Source organism: Mauremys reevesii, linkage group 6 (genome assembly GCF_016161935.1).
Source record: "Mauremys reevesii isolate NIE-2019 linkage group 6, ASM1616193v1, whole genome shotgun sequence".
In the NCBI taxonomy this organism is placed as follows: domain Eukaryota; kingdom Metazoa; phylum Chordata; order Testudines; family Geoemydidae; genus Mauremys; species Mauremys reevesii.
The window spans coordinates 22,280,670-22,298,397 of record NC_052628.1 but is presented as its reverse complement, the minus strand read 5'-3'; the positions used below and the strand labels follow the sequence as shown (position 1 = coordinate 22,298,397).

Here is a 17,728-nt window from a genome sequence, read left to right as displayed (position 1 = left end):
CTGAGCTTTCTTTAGGCCTGGTCTACACTGGGGGTGGGGGAAAATCGATCTAAGAGACACAACTTCAGCTACGAGAATAGCATAGCTGATGTCAACGTATCTTAGATCGACTTACTTCGCATCCTCACGGTGTGGAATCGATGGCCACTGCTCCCCCTTTGACTCCGCTTCCGCCTCTCGCCCTGGTGGAGTTCCAGAGTCGACAGGGAGCACGTTTGGGGATCGATGTATCGCGTCTAGATGAGACACGATACATCGATCCCTGATAAATTGATCAGTACCCACCAATCTGGTGGGTAGTGTAAACATACCCTTAGAGTCCAAGGGCAACAGCTTTCATCCAGAGAGATGAACCTGTGTGAGTCAGTGACTGATGCAGGAGGGGAGCAAGGTCTGGTTGGTCTGGGGGTGCACCCACCAAATCCACAGGCCTAGCCTAGGAGTCTAGGTCCATTTGGTAGCATTTTCATTATGAGGAGCAGACTTTGGCCACCAGGGTGGACTAGCTTGTGGAAGCTCCTGAGAGGCCTGATCTACATCTACATCCTGATGAAGGGATATTTTCCAGCTGCTTATCTATACTAAGATTCCAACTGGTTTTAAAACCTTCAGAAGTTGGGAGGGAACTTTCTCCACCACAGACCAGAGAGCTGATTTATGCCAGTTTTAATGGATGCAGCAAAGGAGGATCATGTAGCAGTGTAGAGTAAGTATCCTGCAATTACAAGCTAACACCTTCATCCATAGTGCCTCTGGCCAGAGGACACTGTACACTGACCCAGCTCCAAGTATACATTGGACTTAAATAGCACATGGAGGAGGCAAACTGAGACCTCACAATACGGATAAGTTGAAGCCCTTAAGAGTATAAACTACAGGAAGAGAACAGAGAGAGGCCCCTGGTCAAGCTGCTAGAGCCTGAGACACTTGCTGTGTCTGCCACACAGCAGCTCCCAGTTATAGGGAGTTTATTCATCACTTTCTCCTGGATCAGGAGCCCTTGAATCTTGCCACGAGCCCTTTATTCTTTACAGGGGAATATCACCTGCCTTCATAAAGAAGTCAGGAACAACTGCCATTGTTGGGAGGAACAAAGAATGCAGGCTATACTTACAGGATGGGGGACTCTATCCTAGGAAGCAGAGACTCTGAACAGGGTCATGGTGGATAATCAGCTGCATGTGAGCGTCCAGTGTGATGCTGTGGCCAAAAGAGCTAATGCAATCCTGGGTGGTATAAACATGGGAATATCAAGTAGGAGTTGAGAGGTTATTTTACCAGTGTATTTGGCCATATTTATATTGTATTATATATTAGGTTTACTGCCTATAAACCTTGTATTTAAGGCAAATCAGCACTGGCAAAGAAATTTCACTTAGAGTGTTTGTTCTTGCAGATTAAGAGATATGGACTAACTCTTCCAAGGGTGAAGTATTGTCATTTACATTTTTAACATTCAGTTTTCATTTTCCATAGGGATATAGAGAATTTTGGAAAAGATGCTCAGCCCTTAGGTGACTAGGGGTGGGAGAGCGACAGAAGCATGGGGTGCAGTTTAAGCACTCTTATTTTCCCCAGATCACCACTCCAGCTATAGAGCAGGAGGAAGGTCAGTGGAACCACTACTCCCCACAGGTACAAAAGTTTGCAGAGTGGTGGGTGGGGGAGGCAGGCACACAGCCAAAATCACAGAGCTATGTAAGGGAGTAAAAAGTCTTAGGAGAAAGAGGTCAGACCTGGGTTGAAGATACTAGGGAAACATACTCTTTTACAAAGGCATTATGCAATTAAGTCCTTGATGTCCTAAAAAGCTTGGTCCATTAGTTCTACATGTATGGTTTGTAATGATAGCAGATATAAAATTAAGCCATATATGTATGCATTAACTACACACCCATTAGAATTGGAGCCTTCACGAGTTTACATACCTGAGGAACAAATCCATGTTTCAAGTGTGTGATATTTGAAAAAGCAGCATGTGTCTGAAGTAATTCTATCTGAGAGAGCCTGCAGCAATCCTGAAGTGAACTCTGAGGGACAAAATAGTTGGGAGAATTTGTTCGCATAATTAGGGAGCTCTCAGGTCAATAAAGCTCTGGTGAAGGCTGTCATTTTAATCACCACATCAAATTAATCTCTCTCAGGTAGTGTCTTGAGTGTCCTGCATCAGACATCAGATGCTTGGTGCCTATGGTGTGCTCAGCGTAATACATGGGGAATCACAGGAAAACAAAGTTTAAGAGGCCTTGAACAACAATAGTTACCTTACAGCATCTAGGATTTCCCCCTAATTAAAGAACCCCAGTGCAGAAAGCTAAAAAGAGAACGTTCTAAAGTTTTCAGAAATTATAGAAGTAGAGGGGAAGTAATGAACAATATGAAAGTTGTTTAAGACATTGCTGTTCTCAAACTGAGCTTCTATTCTTAGCTGCCTGCTCACCAGAAAAAAAAAAAGAAAAACAAAACTTGTTTTGTAAAGAAATCCTCTTCATAGTTTGCTTAAATCTGTGTTCCCCAAAACTTTCTTTCAGCATGTCTTTATCCTACCCACTGCTTAATATAATTCATATTGATAATGTCTTGTTATGTGACTTACGCAGTTTTACCAACATCTTTGCAAGAAGCTCATTTCAAGCACCTAGGTGAAGTTTCGGGAAATGGATGGTTGGGTTTTTTTGCTCAAGTACAGTACACAAACAATCCTGTGAATCTTTGTGCTAATATTTAAGTGGGACCTTTTCACTGTGAACTGATTGTTAACATGGATTTCACACCGTTGAGAGAATATGTAAAGCCAGAAAAAGACTGTCCACTTTGTTTAACCTGTGACATTTCCCTTCTGCCTAGCAACCCGTAACAATGCCAGAGGACTTGTAATTAGGTCCTCTAGTGAGCTATCAGGGTAGACCATTTCAAACTAGCAAACAGATGTCATTCTTTTACTGCACTTTACATTTTATATTAGAACTTGTAAGAAAGCAAGAGAAGAAATATTTGCTTAATCTAATATCTGTAAGACAAGTCCATAAACTCAGATGCTTGACATTTCTTTAGAACTGTAAGGAACAATATTTTTAATAGCATTTCAAAACACCTTGTTACACTGGAAAGGCTGCTGGCTTCATATACTCTTCTTGTATGGAAAATAGGCTTGTCATCCTATTCCATCCTGCATTTCTGTAGTAAAAACTTATTAACATTTAACAGATCTATGAATCTGGAGCCATTTTTGCACTTAGTTATGCCTCAAATATGTTGTAACTGAAAGAATAACAATACGTTTCACTTACATAGTAGCTTCTTTCATCTGAAGAATTCAAGGCTCTTTATAAAGGTGGGTAAGCATTATTATCCCCATTTTATGGTTTTGGGGGTAGGAACCAGAGGGGGTAAAGAGACTGACTTGTCCAAAGTCACACAGCAAGTCAGCAACAGTCAAAATCAATCCCTACATTTAAATAAAACAACATCTAAAGTGGGTCATCTGTAGGGCCTGAAACTGGGACCGGGTCTAAAAGCATGAGCCTCTTCTGTTTGAGGTAAAGGACTAGGTCCATCCCAGTCTATGGGATTCGCTGATGTGGGGCTCCCTCAGTCTCGCCTGTTGAAGTTGTTCCACTTTAGAAAAATTAGGGAGTCATTGGGCTAGAGAGAGTGAGAATGACTCTATAGCCTGGTAGTTAGGGCACTCACCTAGAAGGTGGGAGCAGGGCTGTCCAGGGAGAGGGAAGGGGCAATCTGATTCATGCCACCTTTTTAAGAGGTGCCCCCAAACTGAATAACATACTCACTCACATAAGAGGATTTGAAAAGGGATCTGCTATCTTTCTCCCCTCAGACAGAGGGAGTCTCTCACACATCCCAGACAAGTATGCTACCCCACCCCAGCTGTTTTGTGTTGAGTTAGGTGACATATGAGCATACCCATCAGATTGGGCCCTGCAGGCAAGTTAGGTGGAGGAGTGTCTATTTTCCCCCAGTTCATGGATTGCACTGAGGCTTAGGCATTCCAATACCTAGAGCAAGGCACCAGTGCATATGCTGAGAGGTAGAAAAATAGGTGAAAATTTAGGAGCTGAGTGAGTTTAAGTTCCTACACGGGGAGGCGGCAGCTGAGGAGGGGTTTTGCGAACTCTAGTGGTGCCTAAATCAGGGCCGGCTCCAGGGGTTTTGCCGCCCCAAGCAGCCAAAAAAAAAAACAAAGCTGTGATCGCGATCTGCGGCAATTCAGCGGGAAGTCCTTCACTCTGAGCGGGAGTAAGGGACCTGCCACCGAATTGCCACCGAATCCCTGAAAGTGCCGCCCCACTCCTGAGTTGCTGCCCCAAGCACCTGCTTGATAAGCTGGTGCCTGGAGCCGGCCCTGGCCTAAATCAGGGACTTAGGCACATAAAGTGGCAGTTAGGCACCTAAGTCTTTTAGTGAATCTACCCTTTGGTGTAATTAGCTCTGTGCATAATTTCCACTTCATGATTTTTTATTTCTGATGAAAACAATTTTCAACAGTAAAAGCGAGGGCAACAGGTAACATCAGGACTAAAAATGAGAGACAAATGAGGTATGATCCAGATTGCTAGGTTATTTTATGGTTGCATGGTAGCCTCAACACCACAACTGGCACTAATTGCCACTCAGTAGAACTGAATGAACATAGAAACTGAAGTACTCCATCACACATTTAGAGATGGTCCCTTCAGGACAGGGTTGAGGCAGACAATGCATGGAAGCTTGCTCTGTTGGTGTGGTTATGCACTTAGGGAATGTATGATGATGTGGTATTAAGGCTGCATTGCCCTGAGTCTGGAATCATACTATTCCTCACAAGTGGCAAAGTTATGAGTGACAAGGTGGGTGAGGTAATACCTTTTATTGGACCAATTTCTGTTGGTGAAGGAAACAAGCTTTTGAGCTTCCACAGAGGTCTTTTTCAGATCTGGGAAAGATACTCAGCATGTCACAGCTAAATACAAGCTGGACCCAAGAAACACACCAAGAAATCTGTTATCTACAGCCAGGCATGCAGATACCACAGAATATGCTTCAAGGAGGAAGTCCAGGATAAACACTTTGCCACATTTAAAATCACCTTTCAGGACACCACCAAGGAAATCGATTGCATCACGGAAAGGGCCACCCAAATACCCTGAGAGAATCTTCTTCAATACAGAAAAAAAACAACACACACCGATCTGACCACACACCCCTAGTTGTCACCAAATGGGGTATCATTAAATAATTACAAGCAATACTCAATGAGAACCACATCCTGAAAGAAATCTTCCCTGAACCCCTTCTTTTGGCCTTCAAACACCTTTCCAGCCTCACCAAGCTCATCATTGGAAGCAAGCTCCCCACAGACCAGGACACAGCAAGTCAAAGCAGCACCAGACCTTGCCAAAACAACAGATACAGAACCTGCAGACATATCTCCACTCTTACAATGATCAGAACACCCCACAACACACCTTTCAAGGTCCATGGGTCCTGTACATACCTATCACATCACATGGTGTACCTCATCCAGTGCAATAAATGCCCAACAATAACTATATAGGTGAAACCATACAATAACTATGCTCTTAGATGAACTCGTATGAAAAATGATATAAGACACAAACACCATATCACCCTTGGGCAAACACTTTTCACAAAGAGATCACTCCAATCTGTTCCACCTTATATTTAGCTCTGACACTGAGTACCTTTCCCAGACCTGAAGAAGAGTTCAATGGAAGCTCAAAAGCTTGTGTCTCTCACCAACAGAAGTTGGTTCAATAAAAGATATTACCTCACCCACCTTGTCCTTCTAATACCCTGGCACCAACATGGCTACAACATTGCAAACAAAGCTATAAGTGGTTTATGCAAGTTATCCCCAACAGGTGGCAACAAACCATGACACCTTATCACATTTTGTATATTCCACAAAAGAACTATTTTAAAAATATTTTAGAAAATTTTACAAGATTTTATTAGGGATGACGTCTTCTAGCTCTCTCTCTGTAAAGCCAGGTGCCTCAGTTATCCTGAGCCCAACTGAGTAAGCCTCATAAGGAAAAGAAAAAAAACGAATCAATTTAAAACACCTTTAAATGTCCTCAGGCAGGGTGATTTCAGGGGAAGAAAATACCGAAAACCAACTCTGGCAGGGTAATTATTTTAAAAAGTTAAAAAAAAATACTGACAGCTGTTAGAAGCTGCTTGGTGATTTAGAAGTTCAAAATAAGTACTGGGCAGGTGATGCATTCCTAGGTACTTAATAATTCAATCATTTAAATTCTGCCAATGTAATCACATGGATATCACCTCTATATAGATGCACATGTATGGTTTTATACATATATATGAATTGTAGTGAACTTCATATCACTCTTTCACATTGACGGAATCCCGTGATTATTCTGACTTGTGCCCTTTGTTTTTCCATATTTCTATTGTTTAATTGAAACTAAATTGATCTGCGGCCTTGTCCTCAAAATCATAAATCACCCATACTCTGTACCCTGTTCAGGCTGAATTGTGTTAAACCTCCTGGGCAGTATGAGAACTCAAGCAGACCAGGAAATGTTTATTCAGATAAGAGATTTTCAGAGAAAGGAAAAAAAAAAAAAAGCTCATGATTCATGTGGGATTTCAGTTATCCTTATGCTGAGTGGGATAAGAAGTGCATGCTGTCAAGAAGAGTGCATGTAGCATAGTACTATTTGACCCTGGACTCTACTAGTCACTGAGGCCCAGATCCGCAAAGGCATTTAGGTGCCTAAGTCCAGGGCCATCCTTAGGCATACGCAGCATACGCGGCTGTGTAGGGCACCCAAACATTTGGGACACCACTGAGACAGCAGGTAAAAGTGAGTTGTCGCCCACACTCTCAGCGCACGCTGCAGTCTCCTTAGGCAGGGGCTGTATTTACAGAGTCGAATGCGCCAGCGTGGAACATTGTGTGTGAGGGAGAGGGTATGGGGGTGTTGGTGACACCAGGCATGACCCAGTGTTGACAGAGGGGTGGAAAATGACAGTGCCAATGAAGGCTCCCTGTATTAGGCCTCTGCTTGTCCGAACCGCGTCCATGTTTAGACTTTAATTAACTCCACAGGCTAGATGGAAAGAATGGAATGTGTGGCAACTAGTTATCAGTACCAGGAGGCAATTATACAGCCTGCTTGCACCTGGCTAAAGGGAGTGAAACAGAATGACCGGTCAAGAAAAGTTACTAACGAGATAATATGTTTTTTGCCAAGTATGATCTAACCTGTTTAGAGTAATTGCTGCTTCATAATGTATTTGCTGTATGGGAACTGAAAAGGAGGGAGAAGAGGGGGGGGAAGGGGGAGCTGGGCATTGGGGGTAATAGACATGCTTAGCTAAGATCATGTATAAAGACAGAGAGCTGCTTGTATGAGGTGTGCTTGATCTGAGGTGTGTACCTCCAAGCATCCTGCGCTTTGAGATCTCAAATAAACCTTTTTTGCTTCTCCACCCTGGTGTGTCTAATTGGAGCGAGGCACTCCGGGCAACGAATCACTGTTTGCTGTAGCCTCAGGCCTTGTGCCGGCAACAGTTTTGGCGTCCCTGGGTGGGCTTGAGGCTAAATTTAGCCTTGCCCGGACCCCTCCTGGAGGTCGACGGATTGCGGCGACGAACGATGCCCAGCGCGCACCGGTGACTTCATCGGGGGCCTCGGCGGAGACGCGGTGTGGTCGACCCCGGAGGGCACTACGGTGCAACGCGCTCAGATAGTGGAGAAGCAGCTGCGGGCGACGGTGGGGAACCGGTCTCGTGAATAAGGTAGGAACAGTCCAGTGCTGTTAACCTTTGTTTGCCTGTTAAGACCTGGGGACGCCCAGTGTCTTCCCATAGGTATGGGGCAGGGACAGAGTACAGGCAGGGTACGGTGTACACCCTTAGAATGCATTCTGATGAATTGGAAAGTGTTTGAAAAAGATCCATTGACTAAAAGTAAACTGAAAAGATTCTGTACAGTAAACTGGCCTCAGTACCAGCTAGAGGGCCAGGAAAGGTGGCCACCGGAGGGATCACTTAATTACAACACGATCCTTCAATTAGCTTTGTTTTGTCAGCGAATGAATAAGTGGAATGAATTTATGTATGCACAGTTGTTTATGTTGTTGAGAGATAGGTCAGATCTGTTGCAAGAGTGTAATCTGACTCCGACAGGCTCGGCAGTCACTGTTGTTAGTTCCCCGAACCCCTCCCCGGTTGTAATGGCAGAGTCGGTGTCCCCTTCGGCTCCTACACCCCCACCGTATAAAGACCAGGTGCCTCAGGTTTCAGAGATTGCTCCTTCAGTGGGATTTTATCCGTTGATTACTGAGACTGTGGTGGCTCGCCCGGGAGCAGAGGGGCGCCGGGCCATTACTATGCTAGTTTACTCACATGTGCCTTTTAACCCAGTGGACTTAGCAGCCTTTAAGTCACAGGCAGGGGAATTCTCCACGAATCCCAGCAAGTTTATTTCAGTTTTTGAGGGATGTTTTGCCAGTCACAAGCCTGACTGGGATGACTGTAATATCCTTATGAGGACCCTGTTGTCTGAAGTAGAGAAAAGGAGGATTTGATGGGCATGTCTGTGGCACAGATTTTGGAAACTGCAAACAAGGTTTACAGCCTTAGAGAGGGAGAGAAGGAAAAAAGGCAAGTGAAGATGATGGTTGCAGCAGTACAGGCCAGTGACAAGAGGAAGTTTCAGGAAGGTGGTGGAAGGGGCCGGGGAATGAAAGGGCGTGGACGTGGGCGCCTTGGCTCACAGGAAAGGCGTTTGGGTCGCAATCAGTGTGTCATATGCCGGAAGGAGGGACACTGGAAAATGAGTGCCCGAGAGGGAAGATACCCTATGATGGCAGCAGAGAATCAAGACTAGGGATGTCAGGGGAGACGGACTATCCTGCCCCCGGAACCCCGAGTAAAAATGCGGGTGGGAAATTCTGAAATAGACTTTTTAGTAGACTCTGGAGCAGCTCGAACCGCTGTAAATCAACCCCTCCAGCTGCCTGTGGCAGATTCCCTCACTGTGGTCGGCGCTACAGGAAAAGGAATCAAATGTCCAGTGTATGCCCCAGCAGAATGTGCTTTGGGAGACAGAACTCTCTCCCACAAGCTGGTTTACCTCCCCGACTGCCCAACGCCTCTACTGGGACGGGATCTGCTTTGTCGCTTAGGTGCCACCCTGCACTTCACCCAAGATGAAATCACTCTCACCCTGCCCCCAGAGAATGCCTGGATAATGACTCTTGCAGTTGAGCCCTCAGCCATGCAAGCCCCAGAGTGGAGCCAGTGGGAGGACCAGGTTTTTCCTCTAGTATGGGCATCGGGGGTCCCAGGAAAGGCAGTACATCACACCCCCATTAAGGTTCAGCTCCTGCCAGGAAAAGGTCCGGTGCGGATCAAGCAGTATCCGATCAAGAGGGAGGCCAGAGAAGGGCTGCAGGAAACTATAAATCAGTTTCTGAAGTACGGGGTACTGCGAGAATGTCAGTCAGCCTGGAACACCCCCATCCTGCCTGTTCGAAAGCCCAATGGCACCTATCGGCTGGTCCAGGACCTGAGGGCAGTTAACGAATGGGTTAAGACTCTGCACCCCCTTGTTCCAAACCCCTATACACTGTTGGCATCTATAGGAGGGCAGTACACCCACTTTTCAGTCCTAGACCTGAAAGATGCTTTCTTCACAATTCCGGTCGACACACAATCTCAGGAGATTTTCTCCTTCGAGTGGGAAGACGACCGAAGGGTTAAAAGGCAGCTTTGCTGGACTGTGTTAGCCCAAGGATTTAAGAACTCCCCCACGCTGTTCGGCCAGGCTCTGGCCAAAGACCTGGAGGAGTGGAATACTCCGGACGGGATTCTCCTCCTGCAGTATGTTGACGACCTGTTAATAGAGGCGGTGGGATTAACCCCTTGCCTCCACGCCACTGTAAGCCTCCTAAACTTTGTTGGACTCAGAGAATACCGGGTAGCTCAGAGCAAGGCTCAAATTGCCCTCTCAGAAGTACAGTACTTAGGATTTCACATAAGACAGGGGGAGAGACAGCTTTCAAATGAAAGGAAGGAAGCTATCTGTCAGATTCCTGTCCCAAGCAATCGTAAACAGCTCAGGGCTTTTCTGGGCATGGCAGGCTTTTGCAGAATATGGATCCCAGAGTTTGGACTGTGGGCTAAGCCCTTGTATGAATGTGTTAAGGGAATGGATCACGACCCCTTTCACTGGTCCTCAGAAGCTGACAAGGCATTTAAAGTATTAAAGAGAAAGCTAATGGAAGCTCCGGCACTCGGCCTGCCCGACCTTTCTAAGCCGTTTCAACTGTATGTGCATGAAAGAAAAGGAGTAGCCCTGGGAGTGCTTACTCAATTATTAGGCACTTGGAAACGTCCTGTGGCATATTTCTCTAAACAACTGGATCAAGTTGTTAAGGGTGGCCAGCTTGCCTGCGAGCTGTCGCGCAACTGCCCTAGTGCTTGGTGAAGCAGAGAAACTGACTTTGGGGGACTGTGCAGGTGTATACCCTCATATGGTTCAAGCCCTGCTGGACACTAAGGGTGGTCTCTGTCTCACGCAGGCTCGGTAGCTCGGTACCAGGCTAAACTCCTAGAAAATCCTGAAGTTACCCTGCAGACCTGCCCTCCTCAACCCAGCCACTATGTTACCAGAAACAGAGGAGCAGGAACATGACTGTTTAGAAATCATAGATGCCCAGTACTCCAGCCGTCCAGATTTAAAAGATCAACCGCTCTCAAATGCAGACTGTGAATGGTATACTGATGGGAGCAGTGCTGTCATAGATGGGCAGAGGAGGGCAGGCTATGCTGTTGTGACCCTCTACGATACAGTGGTAGCAGAGAGTTTACCTTCTGGAACTTCTGCCCATATTTCTTAACTTGTAGCATTAACCCGCACTTGAACTGGCAAAAGACAAACGGGTTAATATTTTTACTGACTCAAAATATGCTTTTGGGGTATTGCATGCTCACGCTGGTCTCTGGAAACAAAGGGGAATGCTTACAGCTCAGGGGTCCCCGGTCAAGCATGGGACACAGATTCTCCGGCTTCTGGAAGCGGTGCAGCTCCCCTCAGAGGTAGCAGTGGTGCACTGCGAAGCTCATCAACGAAGACCAGGACGTAGCCAAGGGCAACGCCAGGGCCGACAGGAAGCCAAGCGGGCTGCCACCCTGGAACCATTGGAAGCTGAGGAGGCCCATGTGCATGCCCTCATCCTATCAGTGGGTGAGCTCCCAGCCCTCAGTACTCGTGAAGAAAGGAATCTGGCCGACTCCCTTGGGCTCCAGGAAAAGGAGGGATGGCTCCACTCCACAGAAGGAAAAATCCTCCTACCTAAAAGCCTAATACGGCCAGTACTACAGAAACTACATCAGACCACTCACGCTGGAAGGGAGGCTCTCACCCAGCTTATGAATAAGTATTTTCTAACCTCTGGATTAAGACCCCTGGCTTCCCAGGTACAGGCTGAGTGTTTAGTCTGTCAAAAGAACAACCCTCGACCAGGAGTGTCAGTGCCACCAGCCACTCTGGAACCTACCCCAGGGCCAGGATTGGTGTGGCAAGTAGACTTCACTGAGTTCCCCCGGACCCAAGGGTTCAGGTACCTCCTCGTCATGGTGGATCGATTCAGCGGATGGCCTGAAGCCTTCCCATGCCGAAACAACACTGCCAGAACAGTGGCTCTCAAGTTTGTCAAGGAGATCATTCCTCGCTTTGGACTCCCCCAGTGGATGGAATCTGACAATGGAACACACTTCACATCGCAAGTCATTCAGGGGATTTCGGATGTTCTACAGATCACCTGGAAGCTCCACACTCCATGGCGACCACAGGCCAGTGGAGTAGTGGAACGTACTAATCAGACACTCAAGCGGCATCTCTCAAAGGTCTGCCAAGAGGCTTCTCTTCGGTGGCCTGATGCCTTACCCCTTGTTTTGCTCCGAGTTCGTGCTCTCCCAAAGGGCAGGTTAGGGCTTAGTCCCTTCGAGATTATGTTTGGGAGGGCATGGCCTATGAATGGTACACCGGTTCTGTTAGGGGAGTGGGAGGTAGGCTGCGGTTTCTTATCTCAGTACATGTGCTCTCTGTCTGCTGTTCTCTGTTCTCTCCACAGGTATACCAAAGATTTGCAGCCTCTCCCGCTGGATGCCCCTGTCCACTCCCTGCAGCCTGGTGACTGCTCGTTCGTACCTGGAAGGACGAGCCTCTCCAAGAGAAGTGGAAGGGACCTCACACCGTCCTGCTGATCACCCACACGGCAGCAAAGGTCGAGGGATACAAGAACTGGATCCACTACTCCCGTCTGAAAGCAGTGCCAGCTCCTGAACGGTGGACCGTTCAACCTGCGGAGAAGACTGCCAACGACGATCTGGGACTTAAGCTGTTATTCAAGCGACAGTAAGGCCTGCTGAGAATGCCCTGTGACCCCTTTGGACAGTTACAGCGCACTCCCCGTGAACACTCTGAGCGTTGGCTGTGTTTATTTTCACAGGGCCAGCCTAACCTGTGGGCTTGGTCCCTTTTGTTTTTAATCTGCTTGTTGCTAGTAGTAGTAATTTTGTGGGTATTTGGGGAATTGTAATTGTTAGGCCTTAAAATCACTTGCCCAGTATGGATCCAGGCCTAGGGTTTGCCACAATGTTACTCTTTGCTATGGGAACACTCCTCTCGTTGACTCCCGTTTCTCCCCAGGCACATGCGGGATGGAGGGGAATCCCTAACAAATTAGAGTCAAATACGTATGAGAACCTGAAGATTTGCTTTGCCCAAGAGTTTAATCTCTCTAACTGCTCCTCCGTAAACTTTGTACCCCCCGTGCCCCGAAGGTCCCTATGTACCCTCTCATTGACAGCCCCAGCTCCATAAAACTCAATTACGTTTTGTCCACAGTATATGAGAACACTCAGCCAAAGGTTTGTTGAGTATTCTCAAAGGAGGGAATTGTTGGTGACACCAGGCATGACCCAGTGTTGACAGAGGGGTGGAAAATGACAGTGCCAATGAAGGCTCCCTGTATTAGGCCTCTGCTTGTCCGAACCGCGTCCATGTTTAGACTTTAATTAACTCCACAGGCTAGATGGAAAGAATGGAATGTGTGGCAACTAGTTATCAGTACCAGGAGGCAATTATACAGCCTGCTTGCACCTGGCTAAAGGGAGTGAAACAGAATGACCGTCAAGAAAAGTTACTAACGAGATAATATGTTTTTTGCCAAGTATGATCTAACCTGTTTAGAGTAATTGCTGCTTCATAATGTATTTGCTGTATGGGAACTGAAAAGGAGGGAGAAGAGGGGGGGGAGGGGGGAGCTGGGCATTCGGGGTAATAGACATGCTTAGCTAAGATCATGTATAAAGACAGAGAGCTGCTTGTATGAGGTGTGCTTGATCTGAGGTGTGTACCTCCAAGCATCCTGCGCTTTGAGATCTCAAATAAACCTTTTTTTGCTTCTCCACCCTGGTGTGTCTAATTGGAGCGAGGCACTCCGGGCAACGAATCACTGTTTGCTGTAGCCTCAGGCCTTGTGCCGGCAACAGGGGTCTCTGCAGGGAACTGTGATTCTCCGCCGCCGTGAGGCAGGCTGGGCAGCTCAGTATCCTTTGCTGCCTCATTCCTTCTCCGGCCCCGGGCTGCCACAGCGTCTGGTGCGTACGAAGCTTGGTGTGTGTCAGCAATGGGGAGTGGGTTCTTCTGGGGGGTCTGCAGACGGGGTGGTGGCTGTGCCCCAAGTCAGGCATAGGGGCACCAGTTTAATAATACTGCATAGGGCCCCATAAATCCCGAGGACAGCCCTGCCTAAATCCCATAAATACCTTTGAGGATCTGAGCCACACTCCTACTTTGGATACAAGACAGGTATTCCAATCAAGGACCCAGGTATCTATGTAGGCAGAGCTTAATGATCATATACAGTCAAGAGAGCTGAAAGGGCAGTGAGGAAGGCACGAAGCCGCCCTGCAGCTATAATATGGCTTTAAATAAGCAACAAATAAGGAGCAATTGAAAACAAGTCCAGGACAGCTAAATGCAATTATTGTTACCCAGAAATCCTATGATGCGGGGGGGGGGGCAGTAAAGTATTGTGTAGATTATAAACAAAAAGCTAAAGTAAACAAAAAAATAATTTATCCTTCACAAGTCACCGATTTCCCCAATTCTCACACCACGCGCAATAGCGTCAGGAGTCTGCTTCTGCAGCCAACATCAGGAAATCCTGACTCCCGGGGCCTAATGCTCAATGGAATAATTAGCATCAATCAGAATAATAAGTAGATAGCAGCTCAGCAGGGAATAAAACATACACAGGAATCTCATGGGGATAGAAAAGATCCTGTAAAGGATGATCACAAGGGGGTCAGACAAGATAGTGAGCACCAAATTATTACTTTGGAGCTTTCCTTACAGAGAAAGGAAAGTGAGAGTTCATGAGTTCAGAAGATGGGGCAGATAAATCAGCAAAGGATTGTAAAATAATGTTTCTAGGTGCTTATGTAACCCACACACCTTCTGGGTATGGTGTTCTGAACCACTTAATGAGAGTTAAAGGAGTCTGCTCTACAGCCTTAGCTAACAGGCAGTTAGCTCTTAGCTCATGCAGTAGAGACTCCTGCACAAAGGTCCCAGGTTCAATGACAACCAGAGTCTGTCAGCATTACAAGTGGGGGCTTGTCTGGGATTTCAAATGGGAAGTCTCTGAAGCTTGGGATGTGCTTCCTCACCTAGGGGAAGTATGTAACCCATACACCATCTGGGTGTGGTGTTCTGTCCCATCTAGTGGCACTGAGACCACTTAAAGAGAGAGATAAAATGAATTTGCTCTACAGTCTTAAGTAACAGCCAGTTGGCTTTTAGCTCATGCACTAGAGGCTCCTGGACTAAGCTCCAGCGGTCCCAGGTTCGATCCTGCCCACGAGCGAGGTCTGTTGGTGTTACACTTAGGGCTGGCGAGTTAGTGAATTCTGTGGAGTTGCATTAAGCACCCCAGATCTGACATGACCCATGGCTTTTTTTAGAGCTCACATTGCAGGGACAGGAAACTTCAGCATACACAGATTTGCTAAATGAAGCAGCAGCATATCTGGTGGTCAGCGCACAGTATTAAGAGTCAGACAACCTGGGTTCCCTTCCCCATTGTGCACTGAGACCAAGTAATTTAACGAAAGAGGGATAATACACAACAGCAGGCCTATTTCATTAATTCAGTTGTGAAGCACTTTGTGGTCCTGGAATGGAAGGTAGAGTACAAAATATTATTACAGATTTGATGTGAGTCATGGAGATTCTTGAGGGCTAGCTAAGCAAACGTCTTTTAAAGGGGAGGCGAAAAATACTAGGAAGTAAAAGGTTCCGTTTGATTTAATTTGGGAAGGGGGCACTTAAAAAGTCTGTTAAGGAATTAGTAATGTGAATGAGGATATCTTAAAAAACACAGTTTGATTCAGTGTAGCTGGCATGATTTCAGGAACTAACTTGTTGAAAGTTAAGGACATTATTATCATGCCAGATAATTTGGCTAAAACATTACATTTGTATATTTTGGATATACAATAATTTGGAAAGACCATACTCAAAACATATTTATCAATGGTTCACTGTCAAACTGGAAGGGCATATCTAGCAGGATCCCAAACGGGTCAGTCCTGGGTCCCGTACTAGTCAATATTTTCATTAATGGCTTGGATGATGGAGTGGAAAGTATGTTTATAAAATTTGTAGATGACACTAAGCTGGGAGGGGATTGCTAGCGCTTTGAAGGACAGCATTAGAATTCAAAATGGCCTTGACAAATTGGAGAATTGGTCTTATTTCAACAAGATGAAATTCAGTAAAGAAAGTGCAAAGTATGACACGTAGAAAGGAAATAATCAAATGCACAACTACAAAAATAGGGAATAACTGGCTAGATGGTAGTACTGCTGAAGATGTGATGCAGTTGTGAAAAAAGCTAATATCATTCTGGGATGTATTAACAGGAGTGTCATATGTATAACATGGGAGGTAATTGTCCTGCTCTGCACGTCACTGCTGAGGCCGCAACAGGAGTACTGTGTCCATCATTTTAGAAAAAATTTGGACAAATCAGAGAAAGTCCAGAAGAAATCAACAGAAATGCTAAAAGGTTTAGAAAACCTGACTTGTGAGGAAAGGGGAAAAAAACTGGGCATGCTTAGTCTTGAGAAAAAAAAACTGAGTGGAGTATTTGATAACAGTCTTCAAATATGTTAAGGGCTATTATTAAGAGGACAGTGATCAACTGTTCTCCACGTCCACTGAAGGTGGGATGAGAAGTAGTGGGTTTAATTTACATTGAAGGAGATTTAGTTTAGACATTAGGGAAACAATTATAAGGGTAGTTAAGTTCTGGAATAGGCTTTCAAGGGAGTTTGTGGACTCCATCACTGGAGGTTTTTAAGAACAGGCTGGACAAACACCTGCCAGAGATAGTCAAGGTTTACTTGGTCCTGCCTCAGCACAGTGGGCTGCACTTGATGACTTTGAGGTCCCTTCCAGCCCTACATTTCTATGATTCTATAATGAGACACAAAGTTTGAAATAGAACTCAGGAGTCCTGACTCCCAGTCCCCCCCACTCTAGACATTTCACTGCCATTCTTTCTTACAGCATGCTTTACAACCAGCAATCACATCAGGTCTTTGAAAATAAAACAGACAACTTAACCACTTCATACCACTGTTTACCTATGTGTAAAATGGGAAAACATCAACCTCTCACAGGGGTGAGGGGACCTAGTGAAGTTTGTCAAGTGCTTTGAGATGGTTAGATAAAAGGTGCTAGATAAATGTAAGCTATTATTTTTAGTGTTATGGGCAAAATAGGAGTCTAGTGGCTGAACCTAGCAGAGCTGTTCCTTTAATTTGCATGTCAAAAAGCATTCAGCCTGAGAATCCAGGGAGCAGAACACTACTTCTACCACTAACATCGTCCTGTAAATGAATGTGTTCATTGGCATGCATACTTGTTTATTTAGGTGTGTGATGGGCTTCCGTTGTTATTTGGACCAAAACTGACTCTCATCCATTCCAAGGACTGTTTGCGTGCTGTTTTGTAGACATCTCCTAGACATACAGGGCACCAAAGGGAATAACATTCATCCAACTGTTTACCCCAGAGGATGGTGTGAGAAAAAGAAATATTCATATTATGTGACCTCACAGACTTGGGATAAAGACAAAGTGCCTTCAGAATGTGAGGGGAGTTAGGGTTCAATGCAAGTAAGAGGGGTTATGGCATTGCAGAGTTTCACGCTGGTTTCCTTTTTGGGAGGCTCAAGGTTATTCCCCTTCCTGTAGGACATACTGGACAACAAGAGAGAGATCTTCCATGGCAGTTTGCAACCTATTCTGCACAGCAAGTGGGGACTGAATGCTACGGGAAAAGAAATAGATCTCCACATAACAATGAGGAGCATCAGAAAGGGTGAAAGATGGTGCAGTTTGTACATCAGGAATCTTCTTACCCACCACCTACGTACTACAAATTCCTTCAAAGCAGTCCCCCAGCCACCACATATGATCTACAGACCATCCCCCCAGATCACCATTAATTGTTAGCTCACATCAGCAACATCTAGGCTTTTACCCTGCACACAAAACTAGTGACTTGACCCTTCACATTTCAGTGGCCCACTAGGGTCAAGAGACCACAGCCTACTGTAATAAGGAGTGCAAGCAGAGACTGACCTTTATTTCT

General features: G+C 45.9%; 1 pseudogene; it reads left to right on the top strand.

The window, feature by feature from the left end:
- The first annotated feature begins 5,978 nt into the window (after nucleotides 1–5,978).
- LOC120407988 lies at nucleotides 5,979–17,459 on the top strand (annotated as a pseudogene).
- The last annotated feature ends 269 nt before the right edge of the window (nucleotides 17,460–17,728 follow it).